This window comes from Haemaphysalis longicornis, unplaced genomic scaffold (assembly GCF_048455015.1).
Source record: "Haemaphysalis longicornis isolate Haplotype H1 unplaced genomic scaffold, Haemaphysalis longicornis Haplotype H1 scaffold_3, whole genome shotgun sequence".
Taxonomy (NCBI): domain Eukaryota; kingdom Metazoa; phylum Arthropoda; class Arachnida; order Ixodida; family Ixodidae; genus Haemaphysalis; species Haemaphysalis longicornis.
Window position 1 is genome coordinate 99682522 of NW_027526335.1, and position 19070 is coordinate 99701591.

The 19070-nt window shown below is 49.5% G+C and overlaps 1 protein-coding gene and 1 pseudogene across 2 annotated transcripts in view; one reads left to right on the top strand and one right to left on the bottom strand.

Moving 5' to 3' along the window:
• The window catches only part of LOC144175350 (uncharacterized), a 199533-nt gene that overhangs the window by 165523 nt on the left and 14940 nt on the right, over window positions 1-19070 (top strand). The gene's annotated exons all lie outside the window — the stretch shown is intronic.
• Window positions 16423-18862, bottom strand: LOC144173688 (very long chain fatty acid elongase 7 pseudogene; annotated as a pseudogene). The gene is made up of 2 exons (XR_013323359.1): window positions 18663-18862; window positions 16423-17344 (listed from the first exon to the last, which is right to left on the bottom strand). The product of XR_013323359.1 is annotated as a very long chain fatty acid elongase 7 pseudogene (transcript).

Consider the following 19070-nt stretch of genomic DNA (forward strand, 5'->3'; position numbering starts at 1 on the left):
AGAAACTGAGATTTCTTATGCGGGGAGTAAAGCAAGAACTCTCTGCTGGCCTTGTCCGTAACCCCCCTAAAACGGTGGCCGAATTCGTGTCTGAAGCTGCCGCGATGGAGAAGACGCGAGAAATTCGAACCAGGCAGTACGACGGCCCTGTCAACGCGCTGTTCTCGGAGACCATCGGTGCCGCAACTGTAAGCCCCGATACATTGCGCGACACCATCCGAGCAGTAGTCAGGGAGGAGCTTCGGAAGCTTTCTCCAACGACACCGCCACCTCAAGTGGCTTCCCTGACCGACGTAATCCGAGAAGGAGTCCAAAACGCACTGGGAACTTCTACGCCGCCGGTAGCACCCCGCGAACCACAAGCCATGGCCTACTCCGCAGCTGTTCGTCGACCCCACCCTGATCCAACCCGTCGTCAAGAAGCCCCGCCGTACCGCCGTCCACTGTCGTCCGCACGACCCCCTGCATCCTAAACAAAGAACCCAAGGAAGACGGACGTCTAGATAATCGTCCTCCCCGCCCCCCCTCCCCCCCCCCCCCCCCGGACTTCCGATAATCGTCCGCTGTGCTACTACTGCGGAGAGGCCGACCACATCTACCGTCGCTGCCCCTACAAGAGGCTCCGTTTGCGAGGGTTCTCTGTCGACACACCCAGCCTCCGGCCTGGCCAGCGCCCATCGGAGATCGAAGAATACCTGTCTAACACCAGCCTTGGAGCAGCCCGTTTGAACCAATCGCCCTCGCCCTACCCATACCAGTTTCCCAACCGCCGTAGCAATGCTGATTTCGCACGTGAAAGGCCCCCGAGCCCACGCGGGGGAAACTAAAAGCAGCAACTTCTGGAGGTAAAGCTGCACGACCGCGGAAAAAAATGAAAACCCTCCAACGACGCAACGACTCACGGTAGGCGATGATTCCCGACATGCCCTCAGCCCGACGACCCCATTTAACCCGGACGTGACTCCTGAACACGACGACAAACACACGCCGCTACGGGTACCCGACGTGACCGAAGCTGCCGCTGAGAAGACGACGACCACGACGCACAGTGGCTGACCGCCAACACGCACAAGCCGAGATACGACGCCACGACGCACCCTGAACTCGAAGAAGGCAGCGTCCGACGTTGAGCTGTCCATCGACGGCTTTGAAGTAGTCGCCCTCATAGACACGGGAGCCGACTACTCAGCCATGAGCGGACCATTTGCGTCTAAGCTGAAGAAATTTATGACCAGATGGGACGGTTCGCACATTCGCGCAGCAGGAGGTCACCTCGTAACACCAAGTGTAACATGCACATCGCGCGTCACCATAGCCGGCACAACGTGCCCTGTGGCCTTCGTCATTTTGCCTAACTGCTCCGGCGACGTAATTCTTGGAATGGAATTTTTGACGGACAACGGTGCAATAATTGATCTAAAGGCCAAGTCCATAACTTTTGCTCCTGTCACTCCCTGACGCTGGAGCCGAACCCCGAACACCGTGCTGCTTTAAGAATTGCCGATGATGATGTCACCCTTCCACCGCGCGCAAGCTTGATGATCACCGTCTATTGTGGAGATGCTGTTCCTGACGTCGACGCTATCGTAGAGAGTGACCAAAAGTTGCTCCTCGACCACGGTGTCTCCGTGGTAAGAGGCATTGCGCGCTTTAACCAACGCCAGTCCCAAGTTTTGGTCGCTAATTTCAGCGAGGAATACCAGCACTTAAACAGGGGCGCTGCAATTGCGTTCCTTGAAGAAACGCAACAAGCAAGTGACGTGATCGCGGTTGCCGACTTTGAACGCGCACCTGAAGATTCCTTCAAACTTCCTAATCCTTTCGACGTGAATTTGGCGTCACCACAAGAAGAACGGAAGAAATTGTTGGATTTGCTGCGTCGCTACAGAGAGTGTTTTTTATCGAACTCAAAACTACGCCAGACACCTCTAGCGAAGCACCGCATTATAACTGAAGATGGAGCCCCACCTACCCGACAGTCAACGTACCGCGTCTCTTCACACGAGCGGGAAGCCATACAGACTCAAGTCGACGACATGCTCAGCGACGACATTATACAGCCATCGTAAAGCCCCTGGGCTGCGCCGGTCGTACTGGTGAAGAAAAAAGACGGCACATTAAGGTTTGGCGTTGACTACCGGCGACTGAACAAAATCACCAAAAAGGCAAGAGTTCGAAGTTGCAATCGTCTATAAATTGGGCAAGAAACACTCCGACGCCGACTGCCTGTCCCGCGCACCCGTTGACCCACCACCACAAGACCCCGATGAAGACAGCGCGTTCTTCGGAGATGTGACTGAGAGTTACCTGGCCGCCCAGCAGCGTGCCGTCCCAGATCTACGCGTCATGATCGACTACCTCCAAGGATGCAACGTCGCCGTGTCCAGGGCCTTCAAACGCAACTTACCTGCATTCTGCCTGAAAAACGCCGTCCTTGTGAAGAAGAATATCAGCACCGGAACGAGAACGAATTATCTTCTTGTCATCTCGGAAGATCTTCGTGACGAAATTTCGGAAGCGTGCGACGTCGACCCGTCTTCCGGACATCTCGGCACAGCTCGAACAATTGAAAAACTCAAGGCGAAGTACTTCTGGCTCCGCCTTACATCCGACGTCACCCACTACGTCCGAAGCTGCCGTGACTGCCAGGTACGAAAAATGACGCTGACGATACCCGCCGGACTACTGCAGCCAATCGCCGTCCCATCGAGGCCCGTCCAGCAGATTGGAATGGACCTTCTGGGGCCATTTCCTACGTCACGATCCGAGAACAAGTGGATTGTCGTAGCGACAGACTACATGACACGCTACGCAGAGACCCCCGCTCTTCCGAGGGGGGCTGCACAAGAAGTCGTGAAGTTCTTCATAAACCAAGTTGTGCTGCGACACGACGCCCCTGAAGTCTTAATCACCGACCGCGGAACGGCCTTTAGTTACTGCGGAGCTGATGCAAGGAATCTTACGCTACAACAACACGGATCACCGAAGAACGACGGCGTACCACCCCCAAACGAACGGGCTAACGGGACGTCTTAACAAGACGACCGCGGATATGTTGTCTGTGTACGTAGGCGTTGAACATAAGACTTGGGGCGAAGTCCTTCCTTATCTCACGTTTGCGTACAACCCGGCTATCCAAGAAACTACGCAGATGACACCGTTCGAGCTTGTCTACGGAAGACGGCCGACTACGATGCTTGACGCCATGCTTCCGCACGTAGAAGACGACGACCTCAAAGCCGACGTTCAAGGATACCTTCAGCGTGCGGATGAGGCCCGCCAGCTCGCTCGAGTTCGTACAACGGAGCAGCAGCTGGTGGATGCCGGCCGCTAGAACCTCCGACGCCGAGACACCGAGTACCACCCAGGGGATCGTGTGTGGGCTTGGACTCCCATCCGACGACGCGGACTCAGTGAGAAGCTTCTGCGACGGTGTTTCGAATCCTACCGGATTCTACGACGTGTTGGCCAAGTTACCTACGAAGTGATCCCCGATGGTGATTCCGGCACAGCACGATGGTGCACGCGACCCGACGTCGTTCACGTGGTTCGCCTCAAACCTTGGTGGGCAAGATGACGGACTTTTTTGTTGTTGTTTGTCCGGACTGCCGTTTTATTTTAGCATCGGGTCGATGCACTCTTAGAGGGGGAGTAATGCCACGAACTAGGCATTCGGTTTGTTTGTTTATATTTTGTTTTTGCTGCCCGGCCGTGCCCGGATGCGTTATCTATGTCCCAAGCAAATTGCGTGTTCCCTTATTTATTTTTAGGGCTCACGGGTTATCTCATTCTGATACGGAGAGCGTTTCGCGCTAACGTCACTAGCCTGGAATAATCTTCTTTGATCTGCAATGTTCTAGATGTAAATCGACGGTTTGAGAAACACTCGCGCCGAAAGATAAAAGCCTGCAGAGCAGACGCCGGGGTATCCAAATCGCCGACGCTCGCCCGCACGCGTCACTTTGTTGTCTGCGGCCTCGCCGCCTGTGTATTCCGTGTGTTGTTAGGGGAGCACAAGTTCACTCCCAAGTCCCAAGTTCGCACAAGTTTGGCTTCGTGACAATATATATATATATATATATATATATATATATATATATACAAATTGAGTGCCTTCAGACAGGCCCAAAAATGTGGTAGGCGGTACATATATCATCGCAGTGTGAGCAGGTGGCAATTGTTGAATCGGCCGTACACATAGTATGTTTCTTGTACTCGCTGCCAAACGGGAGCAGGCCAATCGGCCGTGACCATCTAGAGTCCCATTTCATCGTCATTGGTCAATATCCCATTGAATGGGACTCTCAATGAATTGAATGGGAATTGCAAACACAATTCGGAAGTAGGTAATCGGAGACTGCGAAACTCTGTGTTTCATGGAACAAGCGTGACACCGGCGCTATGTTGCAGCGAAGCGTCACCAGGAGAAACAGTAGTGCTTTGGCATTCAAAGCACGTAGGCAGATTTGAGAATACCCAAAAAGCCGTGTTCTGTGGGGCGTATAGCTTAGTCTATAGTGGTTAAGTGCCTTGCCCACCACTGTCGGTCGTGGGTTCTACTCTCGTTCCTGTCAGCGACCGCAACTTCATCGTCCTTGGCCAATCCCTTTTAATGGGTATGTGAACAGGCTGAAGACCATTCCGAAAGCCTTTCTGACATGCGACGAATCTGTATTGTGGAAGCTTCATCAAATCAGCATGGCACACACAAGACTTAGAAGTTAAGAATCACCAGGGCAAGACATAATGCCTTGAATGCACCTGAAAAGCCGTGTTTCGCATGGTGCACTTGTAAAATAGCGATGAAGACAGTTTCTGTCGCCGCGTGTACCCTGGCTCAGTTCTCGTTCCTGTTACAGTTTTTCTTTTGCCCCTTTTGAATGCATGTCCCATTGTGGGGCTACGCGCTGCTCACACCACCGCGTTTCTCTAACCTAGTGTAAAATTGGTCCATAATTTCACATCAAGTATGAACATCTGGAGAAAACACACTGCTGTTTATAGTCGTTCGTTTCATTCCCTTGGCACTAAGGACAGGCAGTTTGTTTCACTCAAGCGCCAAGGGTAAAGTTGCAGCGTTGTTTGGGTAGTGTGAGGCGCTTTAGGTATGAGTGCGCGAAAGAAATGGCAGGATAACGCTGGAGAACGCTCAACGCTGTTTACATGTTACGCGCCTTCAGTCGGCGAGGGGTTACCGCGGGCTAGAAGCCAAAAAATAGAAGGTGAAAATGCGTGCACATCGCCGCGGTCTCTTTCCCAGCGAGGAAATTTCTGCCCCGGACGCGGGGGACCGAGACAGCCTTGGAGACGAGCACTCGCGACCACAGTGAAGATTAATTTTGACAGCCCTCGGACTCAAGGCCACCCTACGTGGACCAAAAATAGGGCTTAAGTCTGGTCTTTTTCTTCTTCCGTAAACATTCCCGTCTGCTTTTGGACGCCTGTAACGTATGGTATACAAGCGCCAAAAAAATAAATTCTGCAGTTGAGAGCAAATGTTTACAGACCTGATAGCGATTTCAATTGTTTCCTTCCCAGAAGGCAGCCTGTGCTCAAATGGGCGCTTCTTTCTGTACCACACCTTAGGGGTAAATTGACTACTCCTGCGCACAAAAAAGTTTCTCTGCTGTAAGATATACGATAAATTTGTAATGTGGGCACATCTTAGCTTCCACCCGTTGTTCATGGCTGTACGCAATAATAAAAATCGGGTCAGCGGAGGAGCTACACCAAGCCGGAGTGCAGAATATAGGGGAATGGGGTGGAGGGATTCTTAAACGTGTTTTGCTGCAGACCATGGGGACATAGTAAACGCAAACTCAGTGCAAGCCGTACAGTTAAACCTGCATATAACGAAGTTGACAAAAATTCGCAATTTTTCCTTACATGAAGGCTTTCGTTACGTGCAGGTTTCGAGTGAAGACTCGCGTGAATGAAGCGGAAACGAAAACAAAATGCTAGACGTCACTGACGGTGAACTCAGCCTTCAAGGATTTATTTCACATTGACAAAATGCGTTATTTCCAAGAGCTTAGTATTCCAAACACGGTATTCCAAAGAAGAAAGGTCACCTATCCCCTATCCACAAACGTAACTTTAGTGTCAATTTTACCTTTCGAAAGTTTTCGGTGCCTCAGCGCGTTTCAAGGACCAAACCTACGATGAAATGGCGCTTTTTCGCGAACTTTTTTCTCTTTTCCGCACTCAAAATTGTTAAGAGGGTGATATCTCGGGCACTGTACCGGGCGGAGACGGCATTTAAAATTGCGAGCTTATCTTGAAAATAAGTAACTTTTCGTTCTTAGGTAGCAGGACTCATCACCGACGAACCGAAGCCACGGATAGCAGTGGTGTCGCGTGACTACACGCCGACAGGACAGCCTAGCCAGCAGCGCAGTCGCACGTGAAAACACGCGGTATCTTGAGGTGCGGGCGAAATTCGCTATATTAGCTAGTACATTTCCCAACAGTTTTTTTTTCAGAAAAAGGGGAAAAAAAAACAATGACACGTCAGCGCAGCGAATTCGTTAATCAAGGTTAAACTTCGTAACGACTTCGTTACAAAGGGGTCGCGAACACATGGGTGTCAATGGAGCTGGCAAGGGGGAATTGAAAAACTTCTTTACAGCCTGGAATCGTTACATAGAGGTTTGTTACATCCAGGTTTAACTATATTGTTGTCAGTTTACTTCAACGCTCATAACAACGCATCTTTATAATCATCGGCACGACCTTATCTTTACCAGAATGAAGGCATTGCTCATCCTACCTCTTACGTTTGTAGCCAGGTTGACGCAAAGTGGCAGCCCGATTCCACTCATCACGAGTTTACTATGTCTGAAAACTAGGAAGAAAGACAACGATTTTTCACTTCTTCAAGACCGGTGTCGTGATTCGACTGCTCACGAGAAGAGTGACTTCACACTTCGCTAATGAGGAGCGAAGTAATGGTAGATAAAGAGGAACAGAAGTCATGTCGTCAATAATTGCACTGGTTTGGACGATAATGAAAGACGGCAAGAGAGAGAATTTTTACGTACAGATGAACTCACCCATCCTAATATTGTATCAGTGTGCAATTTCCTTCCAAATCGGAATTCGCCCCGATTTGTGTAGCGAAGCCGTATGCGGCGAGTGTGGCAGCATTTGTTGTGTTGGCCTGTCAACAGCCAGATTGATTGATTGATTGATTGATTGATTGATTGATTGTGTTTATGAAACAGAAATAAAGTTTCATTATTATTATTATTATTATTATTATTATTATTATTATTATTATTATTATTATTATTATTATTATTATTATTATTATTATTGATTGATTGTAGCGTTTAATCTTTAACGTGCGCCGAAACCCGTACACAGAGACGTTTTTTGCTTTTCGCCTCCATCAGAAAAGCAGCCGCCGCGGCCAGGAATCGAGCCCACGACCTCGTGCTCAGCAGCAGAACGCCTTAGCCACTGAGCCACCGCGGCGGGTCTGTCAACAGCCAGCTCCTAACAGACAATCACTTATGTAACCTACGCTTGTGGTGTTTAGCTCAGAACTAATAAACGCTCCGCGCACAATGCTATAGGGATTCCAGCCTCTTTTAGTCCAAACTCTTCAGAAATGAGCTGGGTGAGTCACTTCGTGTATGGATTGGAGACAATGGGGTTACCGACGAAATTGGGCGAGGCATCATCAACACCATCATCGTCATTCGCGGCGGCAAGCGATTCGTACGCATTTTTTATCGCAGCACTCATCCACATTCAATCGTCAACTTGCCCCGGGGTCGACTGGGGGAGATGTCGCGGGAAAGGACAATTCCCGCCCCGCCATGGTTCACCAACAAAAGACGACAAGGAAAAAGTTTGGTCCGTGGCACAGCCAGCCCGGGCTCAGTTATGGCTGCATGTATATAGTGTAAATAGATCGGCCCTCATTTTCTGTGGTTCGTGTCGACCCGCCGCGGTGGCTCAGTGGCTAAGGCGTTGCGCTGCTGAGCACGAGGTCGTGGGTTCGATTCCCGGCCGCGGCGGCCGCTTTTCTGATGGAGGCGAAAAGCAAGAACGCCCGTGTGTACGAGATTTCGGCGCACGATAAAGATCCCCAGGTGGTCAAAATTAATCCGGAGCCCTCCACTACGGCGCGCCTCATCGCCTGCGTTGCGTCGGCGCGTTAAACCCTACAATCAATCAATGGTTCGTGTCGTCTATGTCGTGCCGCCACATAACAATATAGCCCCAAGCCAGGGTTACAAGATTTCTCGCCAAACTGGCGACTTTTGGGGTGGCCGTGGAGACTGAAATTTCAATTTGGCGACTTGGCTACTTTCTGGCTCCTTTGAGCACTGGTGATTTTATACATGCCGTGGCGCTTCCAATGCCCCAGAACTCTTTATGCACCAGAAAAGGAACCGTATTCTCCCCCTTGCCTGTGCGGCGCTGTACTGAGAGGGCGCCGACAAGTTCCTTCTAAAGGTCTTTTAATGAGCCAATCAGAACAGGCTGTACGAAGATTGAGGTGATCTGGCGAATCTGAAAATAGGGCCCAAGCAGTCAGAGTCACTCAGAACGAATCAGTGTACACCGCTCTCTACCGAACAGCGAAAAATTCTTTGCGTTGCTTTTAGAGTGAAGCTTTAGTGTCCTCACGGATGCCGTTGTACGCCAGTGCGCCCTGCAGGAAAGCCAATTTTTTTTTGCGACGATGATGAATGATCGTGAGTGAAGTGAGAAGAGGAGGAATAGCTTTATTGTCAGACAAGGGCATGAATTCCCTGGCGGGGAACGAGAGGAACACGGAAAAAAGGAGGGAATAACCGAAAAGATATCACTGTTCAAGGTAAAGCTCTTGAATTGGTGGATAGGATTTTAAAGTCTAGGGTTCCGTGAAGATATAGTTCGTAGAGTTCGTGAAGAGATAGGTGCTACGTTCATGACAGGAGTCGGTCTAGGTTATCACACCAAGTTGTGGAGACCATTGGTTAGTGAGTATTCAGTTATTTTCTCTAGCGCAGAAGGGTCTGCTTGAACGCGTTGCAAATGCGCTTCTTCATCTGCGGGTGGGGAACCGAGGTCCAGTAGTGGCTCGCGACCAGCCGTGAAGTGTGCACAGTGCCATATCAAATGATATAGGTTAGAGATGCATGTCCCGTCACAATACGGGCAGCATTGGATCTGCAAGCTGGCTCCGCGGGTCCACTTACGTACTTCATGAGGGGTTACTGCGTGTTAGCATATATCTTAACAGCTATAACCTCCCCCGAGCATCTGAGCGTCTTGAGCGGGCCTAGTTCACACCACTGGGTTGGTGTGAACTAGGCCCGACTCTCTGCCTTGACTTTCCTCAGGTGAAATTTCCAGCCTGGTCGTGGTCTGTGTTGCAACGGGACACTGTAAACCACTAGAGGTGTGCCAAGTCTCTCCCGGACGGCGGTGTGAGCCGTGGAGTTGCCATTTTGCCCAGGCGTGGTCCCGGGACCATACGATGCGGACGGCGATGCCTTCCAGTTGAAGGACTCGGATGGCATATAGTACATTCGGGGCCGTATAATTAGGTGAAAATGTTCGGTTCAATTCTTGAATGGCGACTTGAGAATCCTTAATGATGTGAAATTTCTGGGCTGAGAGAGAGTCACAATGGTCGCATATGGAGCGGACAGCACCCAGGACACTCACGAGTTCGGCTTCTTTAGCTAGGCCATATGTATTGGAGATCTTCCGGGAACCGTTCAGCAAGGGGGAGTCCGAAAGTGTCCATGCTATCCCAGCCTCATGTCGATCAAGATGTCGACATCAAGATGCAAACTTCGTTCTCCATCTTTTTCTGAATGGTAAGAACGTAAATTCGCGTGCTGTCGTCTGCCGCCGAGGTATAGGGCGACCCTGGGGGATGCCAATCGCAGGCCACTCCCGGGGCCAAAGGGATAATTGGTAACGAGTGGGGCCAAAATTACTGTCCATATAGTCCCATGAGCCTACAGCTAGCCTTGCCTTAGGGGGACTGCTCAAGATGTTCCTGAAGACCAAGCTTGGTCTCTTCTATTAGAGTATCAAGGGAGGGGAGGGGTACAATTTGGGGAAGAAGGCGTACGGAAGTGAACTGAGGACGATTATTAACTGTACTGAGAAGGAGCCGATTTACCATATGGAAATACCTTACGTGAGCTGGGCGAAGATCATATACCGGAAAGCCGCAAGTGAGGCGCCCGTTTGCTGTTGCACGGCCAAGCATTGTATAAGCCTGTTGACGGGCACCACAAAAATTATTGGATAGGCCGAGGATTACATGCATGGTATTGCGCCAAGTTGCTTTCAGATTAATGATCCATTTGCGGGGGCTATTGCAACTGCTAATGGGCAGGCCGAGAAGACAAATGCTTCCGTTATGAGAATCCAGCTGCGTATCCCCGATAGGGATGGAAATGACCTGATCTGAATTTGTGCTATTCTTGCCGTCAACGTAGGAAAAGGGAGAGTTGAAGGCTCAATACGACAGCCTGGAGTTCCGTTTGCATAGGGCCTTTAAAGAGATAGTATTTATCTTCTGTCCAGACCACTACGTAATCCGTGTAAAGACAAACCGAGTAGCGGTGTCTTGTTCGAGTGTTCGTGCCACCAGATTCATGGCTAGGATAAACTAATTTGGCGCTAAGATGGAGCCTTGTGGAACACCGCGATCTATATATAAAGCGGTCGGCTGGTGTAGGGAAGCATTTAGTCGGATGGGCCGGTGCTGAAGGAAATGTCGCACCCAATTTTGAGCGTTTCGACTGGGGAACGCACTAGCCAATACCTTCAATATGCCCGATTGATTTACATTATCAAAAACTTTGTGAATGTCCAGTGCAATCACATAATCTGGCAAATCCGTGCGAGCAGTTCTCTTAATGACACGGCGTAGGAGCCACAGGTAATCATGAGTGCTCATATGGGGCCGAAAGTCTCTAGGGGCGGGGTGGAATCATCCTGAGCCCTCAAGGTAATGCGTTAGTTTTTTGTTTAACATTGGCTCAATGCGTTTACATTGTACCGCAGTTAATACTACGGGGCGCAAGTTTTGGTGTATTAGGGTCCTTACCAGGCTTAGGTATTGGATAAATGATGGTAATTTTAAGATGGTCAGCGACTGTCCCCGAGGTCCAATGATTAAGTAGAATGTCCAGGGCATGCGAGGGAAGATTGCGTTGATCCTGCTATGTGACATGATCATATGGGGGCCCCAGCAGCGGTCTCTTGGATTTTGGCGTGTTAAGGGTGCAGTGTTGTGCATATGAAAACTCTTTCTTATGCCGTAGGGTAGTCTGTCACAAAAAATGTCCTGGTGCTGATTTTAGCGGCCCATTGAGATGGCTGTCTGAAGCTCTCCTATAGTGAAGTGAGGATCTAGCTCTCGAAGGGGATCCATAACGTCAATAACGGGAAGGCCATGGAGAACCGATGGATCCTTCACAGCATAAAGGAAGAAGGCGTGAATGAGATTTTATTCTACTTGAGAGTACTCTTGCGTTAGGCACATGTCATCAATGAGGGGCGACTTTTTCTTGGCGCGGCCATTCAGGCCACGGCAAACACGGACGAGAGAGAATGGATTCATGGCCTAGTTGCTGACAGAGATCGTGCCAATGCTTGCGTTGAATGTTGACCTGATGTTGTTTGATGATGTTATAATGGTGTTTGAGGTGCATTAAATGATGGTGCTGCTTAGCACCCTTACGATAACGATGGGTAAGGCGCTCTGCTTTTTTCGAGACGATGAAACATGTGCGCGTTAGGTTGCCCGACATCCACCGTACGGGTGATGGACTTGATCGCAGTGTTGCGCGATGAGGTAATAGATCTAACAAAATCAGCAAATTCCCAGCAGAAATCCACAGAAAAATATTCTCTAAACGAAGTCGAATTTGCGTGATTCACAGTGTGATGGGCACAAAATTTCTTACTGCTAAGATCGAGAAAGATGGAAGAGTGATCACTACCCCAGGTGCAATTAAGCGTCTTATACGTTCGGATGGTGCTAGGAGTGGCGAGAGTTTTGTCCAAGGTAGTGGCGAAGGCTCGTGGTTTAGTCCTTTTCCGGAGGGTATTGCTTGATGCAGGACGTCGAACTTGTGTTACGTCCTTCTGTCTTTCGGAGACGGCTGGGGCACACCTTGCTAACCAAGAAGTGGCCGTTCTCCTTGCATACGAACAGTACGTTGTGGGTCACATTCAGCTTCTGCACTGTGCGTTCGTCAACCCTCACCCCACATGCTTGGAGAGGGGAAATTTTGGACATGTAGCCAATTCAGTGGCGGTTGAACCATACAAGTCTTTTAGGTCAATATCTTGCTACTCGGACTAACTCCATGAAGTAATTGATGGTACGAGGCAGACTTGATGAGTTGAAGGTCAGAATAGCCCTGTCGGATTTTCCCTTCTTTTGCACTTTTAAAGTTTCGGCGTGCTCACATCACACCCAGCTGTGAAAGGTCTCATCGCTTTCGGTTGAATCCACCTGAATGAGCCCGCGTATTGGGTTCTTGTTGGACGGGATCGGCTTAATGGCTACTTCTATTGTTTCAAAGCGGCCGTTCTGCGAGATGGACAAGTGATCAAATTTGCTGAGTCGGTTAGCGTGCTTTTCATCGTACGGGGCTATGTGAGCGCTGTTCACTACGCCATCAAATGTGACAGACGCCATCTCTGGTAGTTTGGCACAGGGCGCAGTGTGACCAATGATATATGTGCGATTTCATGTCTTGGGATTTGCCTAATGGGAATTTTCACCAGTGGTCTGGGCTGCATTGTAAACCTGGACCGACTCATCCGATCATCCCGCGTGGGTGTTCTCTTCTTTGGAAGCTGGATCCGCTGCCACCCTTAAGTAGCATCATTAAAGTGGGTTGAGTTCCCTTATGTCATGGTTTTGGAATCAGCGCGTTAAAACAGGGTGAGCGCTCGACCTGTCTTGTTCTTTTCCTTGTGGTCCTGTTTTAACACGCTGTTTCCAAAACCGTGTCGCAATACCAACTTGCCGAACTCTCCATTCTGCTGAGTTCCTTTGTAGCATTGAGTCTGTGGCACCGCGAGGCAATGAGAACGCCGAGCCACAGAATTACACATATATTTAGAACAGAAGGCAGCAGCTGACGGGTCAGCGGCAGCTATGTCTGGTCAAACGCTCGGAGTTTCTAAGAGCACTGACTGCACGCGCCACGAGGCTCAGGCAGCGAATCTCAGAGTGGTGCTTCGTCGTCTTCTACTGTGCTGCTACATGAGTCCTCTGTGGCGCGGCGTTCACTTTGCCTCGCGCTGCCACAGAATTGGTGACCAGGACGTGATTATCGTCAGCCATGTCCGATGTCCGTGGTCACCAATTCTGTGGCAGCACGAGGCAATGAGAACGCCTAGCCACAAGTCCGTTGTATCACCGTCATCTCTGTATTTTGGCAGCTCACTTTGTTTGTCAAAAACTAATTTCACTCGTCGGTCGAAGAAATTTCTTTCAAATGTATCTTACTTTTTGAGAGACATGGGGCCCACAGGCACGTCGGTGGGCCCATTCCCTTGCTTCGCTGTGTGTGACTGGCGGACCCCATGGCACGCATGTGGGCTTTATGAGGAAGCCGCCTAATGGGCGCCGAGTTTACCTAAAAACATAGCCGCAGAAAAGAAGCGGGCTGCTGTAAAAATGAGACTCGCCTGATGGATGGCATACCCATAAAAACAACAGCATAACAGCGGGTGTCATCCATACCGCGAATAATTAATGCAATGGTACTAAGCGTAAAAATATTCCAACTAAAGAGGGCATGCCTTTATCGATTGTACAGTCATGGACAATTCAAATACGAACCGCGGAGTGCACTGCCGAAGATACCGGTGCTGTCACCTGGCAGCGGCCGTGGAAAACGCACGGACATGCGCAGTTGAGATGTCGGGAGCTAGGATGCGTGTCCCACTGCGCTATGTTGCCCTCTTCTCGCTCGCATGCTTGCTTGTCGCCATGCCTCAAGAGCGCTGAAAACAATTGTTAGCGATGCGGCGCGAGATAGTATCTGCGGCCACTGTGTGCTCGGCTCACACGAGCGCCTATTCTCTTGTATGGTGAGTCACATTGCCGACATAGCTTTGCATATGGGGTAAAGTAACGTGAGCAAAAAACGATGGACACCTGGGTCGCGCCCAAACCATGCTTAGTGCTGTCCGGTACTCAGATTTCTATGAGCACTGAGGTGCCAGCCAAAAAACAAAAACACGACAAAATCGGCCGCCAAAATTGTTGTGCAAGGGCAACTGACCTTAGAATAGTTGGACCTGCTTACCTTCTTAATCAGTGTTAATATTAGAATTGTGCCAGTAATTTTCCTAGCAAACACAATGCTTGCAGTTAATGCATATTACTGGAGACGAATTCCGGTGGTGTATGTTTTGTTCGTTACAAGCACCGAACCCGCCAAATGACTCAGCCATGACTCCGTTAAGCAAAGGCGCATTCTTGGTAGCCAGCTCATTGCTCAATTCCCGAGCTACTGCACCACGAAAGAAACCTTACAGTGCCATCAAACGTTATGCGGCATTTTTCGTCTGCATTCCTTCGCGCTGGTTTTCTTCAAGAAAGCCTGACGAGCTCAACAGTAGGCTTTACGAGAGCGTGCACGCGTTCCCCACGCAAGCACTGGCCGCAGCTGCAGGCGATTACGCGCCGCATTGCTCTCAACGTGACCAACTCTTTCAGCTGAAGCGGCGGTGGTACTTTCAGTGCATCCAGCGCTCTTGCGACATGGAGACAAGGCAAACATGTGAGCGAGGAGAGGGCGACATATCGCAGTGGTGCACGCACCCTCGCTCCCGACATCCGAAGTGTGCAAATATGCAGGTACTCAAAAGCATTTGTTAGATACAATATCACTACAATAAACAGTCCTGGTTTATTCTACAGAAGAGAAATTGCAGCAGTCACCCCCGCTGTCAATTAGGTGCAAAGGCATGTGCTTCTAAGCCCAAGGACGCGAGTTCGATATCCCGGCAGTGGTGGATGATTTTCAGGTGGAGATGAAAAGCGAAAACTCCCGTTTGTCGAAATTTAGGCACACGTAAAAGATCCAAAGGTGGTCGACATTAATCTGGAAGCCTTCTACCAAGGCGCGCCTCATAACCAAGTGTAGCTTCAGCGAGTTTAACTGCGTAATCTTAAATAGCAACTGTCTCCCTGTTCCGTATGGGAGGATGAAACTTTCTTCAGCTGATTTTTTTAAAGGCACATCAATCCCAAATATCATTTGTATCAGTCAAAAGGGACGTGAGGAGCCACGTCCACGTTTTCTTATAAGCGCGGATAAGTAAGTCAAGAGATTTGATTTAGTTTTGTCGTTCGGTATTGGGGTACAGCGCAAACGCTTGAATTTTTATAAGCATACAGTTACCGAAAGAAATTCGGTCCACCTATATTGACGTCAACATTGTTCGCAGTTGCCGCATCAACACGCCTTCCCGAGTTCACATATCTTTTGTGCCCACTGCACCTGCACGTTACTATTATTGACACAACCGTAACTAACTAGAGGAAGCAACACGTGAATTGACGGATTTGTCAGAACCACACGTCTCCTGACAATAACAAAAAAAAAACACATTGTTAAAACTTTTTCTGTAACAGGGTCCCACTTCTTTTTCATTCCGCAAGTCCTGTGAAATAGCAACCTCCAAAAGCCCAGCCGTAGCGGCATTGTAAGCAGGATATGCAAGAGGCATACAACAAGGTCAGAAATAAACAATATTTATTCCTCGATCGAAGTAGCGGTACAGAAATTATGTACAGAAACTGTTCGTCCTTCCTGTCGGAAAGAGCGATGATGAGATTACTGATGAACCAGCTGCAGACCATGACGTCAGAACAGGACACTGCAAAAACGTAGACCTGCTGTAATATTCGCTCTACAAATATACACTTAACACTATCAGCGTGACATTACACACAAAATGCTTGATGTGCATCATCCAGAAACTGAAATTCTGTAAAGAAATGATACAATGAATTTGAATAAAATGAATGACCCCTGAATTCAAATCGTATAACCCACCGATACCTGCCAAGCAAGGCCATATAATTGGTGCAGAATGATTCACGAAGCTTGTCAGCTTTGCGACACTGCACCCAAGTGTAGTCATTCAAGCTTCGATGTCGCGAATGGACTATGTGCCTCTCACTTTCACAAATCCAAAACCGTTCGCTGAAGTTGATTAATGTTGATTTATTGAACCACACCATCGGCGGTTCATATGGGCACAGTGAAACAAAAAACGCTTCGTAAGCGGTAGTATCAAGTCGTAAAACATGCAAATAATTTAACGTGACAAACCTCCCGGCCTGTTCAAGTGTGCGAGTGCATGCTCTCACTGCATGTTTTTTCCGCGTGGTCTTCAATGTTCTAGAGTCCTCGAACTTTCACTTCACGCCAATTTATGCCGTTGCATGTGGGTATGGCCGTTGTGGTGTCCATTCGCCTTGCCGTTGACATTTCTGGCCTCTGTGGGAACTGTAGCCGCCGAAGTGGCCTCATAGTTTCCGCAGAAAAAGTGCACCTCACCACGCTTGGTCCTCACGTAAGTGCTGAGGTAGAAGTTGATGAACAGCACCATGAAGAAGAAGCACTGGGAGATGGCCAGGTAAACCAAGAAGCGTGGGTAGCCGCAGTCCTTGAAGAGCGGAACACTCACATACACTATGAAGACCGCGAACTGCAGGATCTGCATGCGCGTGATGTACCGCTTCCACCACAGGTACTTCTGCACCGAGGGACCGAATGCGGACAGGAAGTAGTAGGTGTACATGACGACGTGGATGAAGGAATTTATGCACACCCCCAGGATTCCCTGACCGTCTGGGCCGAAGGTGAGGAACAGCCAGCCGTTCCAGACGACCAGCGAGTGGTGGACCACGTGCAGGAACGAGATGTGGCTGTACTTCTTGCGCAGCAGAAAGAAGAGGGTGTCGGCAAAGTCGAGGACACGGACCACGAAGTACCACCAGCCGAAGTTAATTAGGGGGAGGGAGTTAGGGTCGTGGACATCAATTCCCTGGCAGATCCAGCTGTAGCCGCCGCCTAGGTAAGAGTGGCGGAGAAACTTCCACAGGAAGAAGCTGTTCAGGAGCACCATGCTGGCGTTGTAGGTCATGATGGCATGCTTGAGGTCGTAGGCCTTACGGCCCTCCATCCATTTTGGACCCCAGACCTTGACCACGTACAGGTAGCCGGCAATCAGAGACAGGACCAAGGTAGGGTTGCCCACGAAGAGCAAGTCCTTGGTTCGCGGATCGGCACGAGCGTCCAGCTCGTCCAGGAGTTCCATCACGTAACTCGCCATGGTAGTTCTGGGAAAGAGCGTCTGACTCGTTATTAAAGGCATATTAAGAGCAGTTGAGGAATTTGTAAATTTTAAGAGTCCCAGCACTCAATTCTCTACGGCCATGGACACACGAGCAACGGCACCTCACACGTACTACAAAATATTTGTAGCGTAGGCCATACAATGTAATAATTTGTGGTTGAGTCTATATATCGAGGAGTTTTTTTTAGGCCACTTACAGCGTATTGCCGCTGGGACACACGTGGCGTTAAGTGTCAATGAAAACGAGACGTACCTACTACAAAGGAAGGCTTTCTCTGGTCGACCAAGCCTGTACGCAAACGAAAACAGTGAGCAACAGAACAAATGGAGCTAGACAAAATATATGAGGCTGGATTCACCACTCAGGGTAAGGAAAGAAAAAAATACAGTTAGGATAAGCGGCCACATAAAAGCGTCGATGGGAAAAGTCAGATGTTTAAATTTACAGGGGTGCGTGGACATCTGAAAGGCAGGATTTTTGTACCCGACATACCAGCCCCAACATACACGCGTATGTGAAGCAAGAGGTCAGCGCTGCCGATATTACAGGCAAATAGTATGGAAATTAACCATGGAAGCCTGAAAGCAGATGTTTGTGCGTGCGTGTGTGTGTGTGTGTGTGCGTGTGTGTGTGTGTGTGTGTGTGGCTGTGTGTGTGTGTGTGTGTGTGTGTGTGTGTGTGTGTGTGTGTGTGTGTGTGTGTGTGTGTGTGTGTGTGTGTGTGTGTGTGTGTGTGTGTGTGTGTGTGTGTGTGTGTGTGTGTGTGTGTGTGTGTGTGTGTGTGTGTGTGTGTGTGTGTGTGTGTGTGTGTGTGTGTGTGCACGTCATAATAAAGAGCACACGACTGCAAGTCAAACATGCATCCCGCCTGCATGTTATCTATGCCAAAGCATTACAGAACTTGTAAAGGTGATTATCCGGGATCCTGACATTGAGATGTCCCACAAAAGTATGGACGGCGCAAACACAAAACAGGACAAAGAGTGCGGCATGAAAGGGTATAGTTGAAAAGAAAATGAGGTAAATATTGGTCTGTCGGGAAATCAAACGCTGTGGCTCCACAATTTTGGAGAAGCATGCATCCCAAACACCACCACAGAAGACCCCAAAAGCCACCCAAGCAATATCTTGCAGTGAAGTCGAAAGAAAATTGGATCATTTATGTTCTGAGCAAAGCAATTGACGATGGTGTCGAAAAGAAACTACTACGGGCCCAAAACAGACGGCGCAGGCCCGAAAGACACATAAAGAAATGAACAGGCTTCCATGCACACACATGCACACTCAAATGGTGTCTTTACCTCTCGAGTTTTTCGGGTCTGTCTTATCCGACAGTCCACACAAAACGCAGAGCAGGGGTGATATAAAGGTCCGCCCTGGCCTCCGTCGGTCGGTACGCACCGCTTGGTTGCTTGACGGAAGAAGAAAATCTTCGGATCGAAGCACGCCTTCTGCGGCCCACCTCTAGCGGGCCGGGCGGGAAGGGAATTTCTTGCCTGAGCGGCTACTGCTGCTCGCAGAGAAAGTGCGACCGCTATTTATGCTCCAGATTCTACAAAGCCGCCGTTAATGTTATCACAATCATGACACTAAGCAAATGCAATCACAAATACTCGAGGCCGTGCGACAGGTTTCCGCGGCGGCCGCTACGTCACGGGCAGTGGGCCTTCATCAGAGAGAGGGAATACGACGGGTGGTGGAAGCTGCCG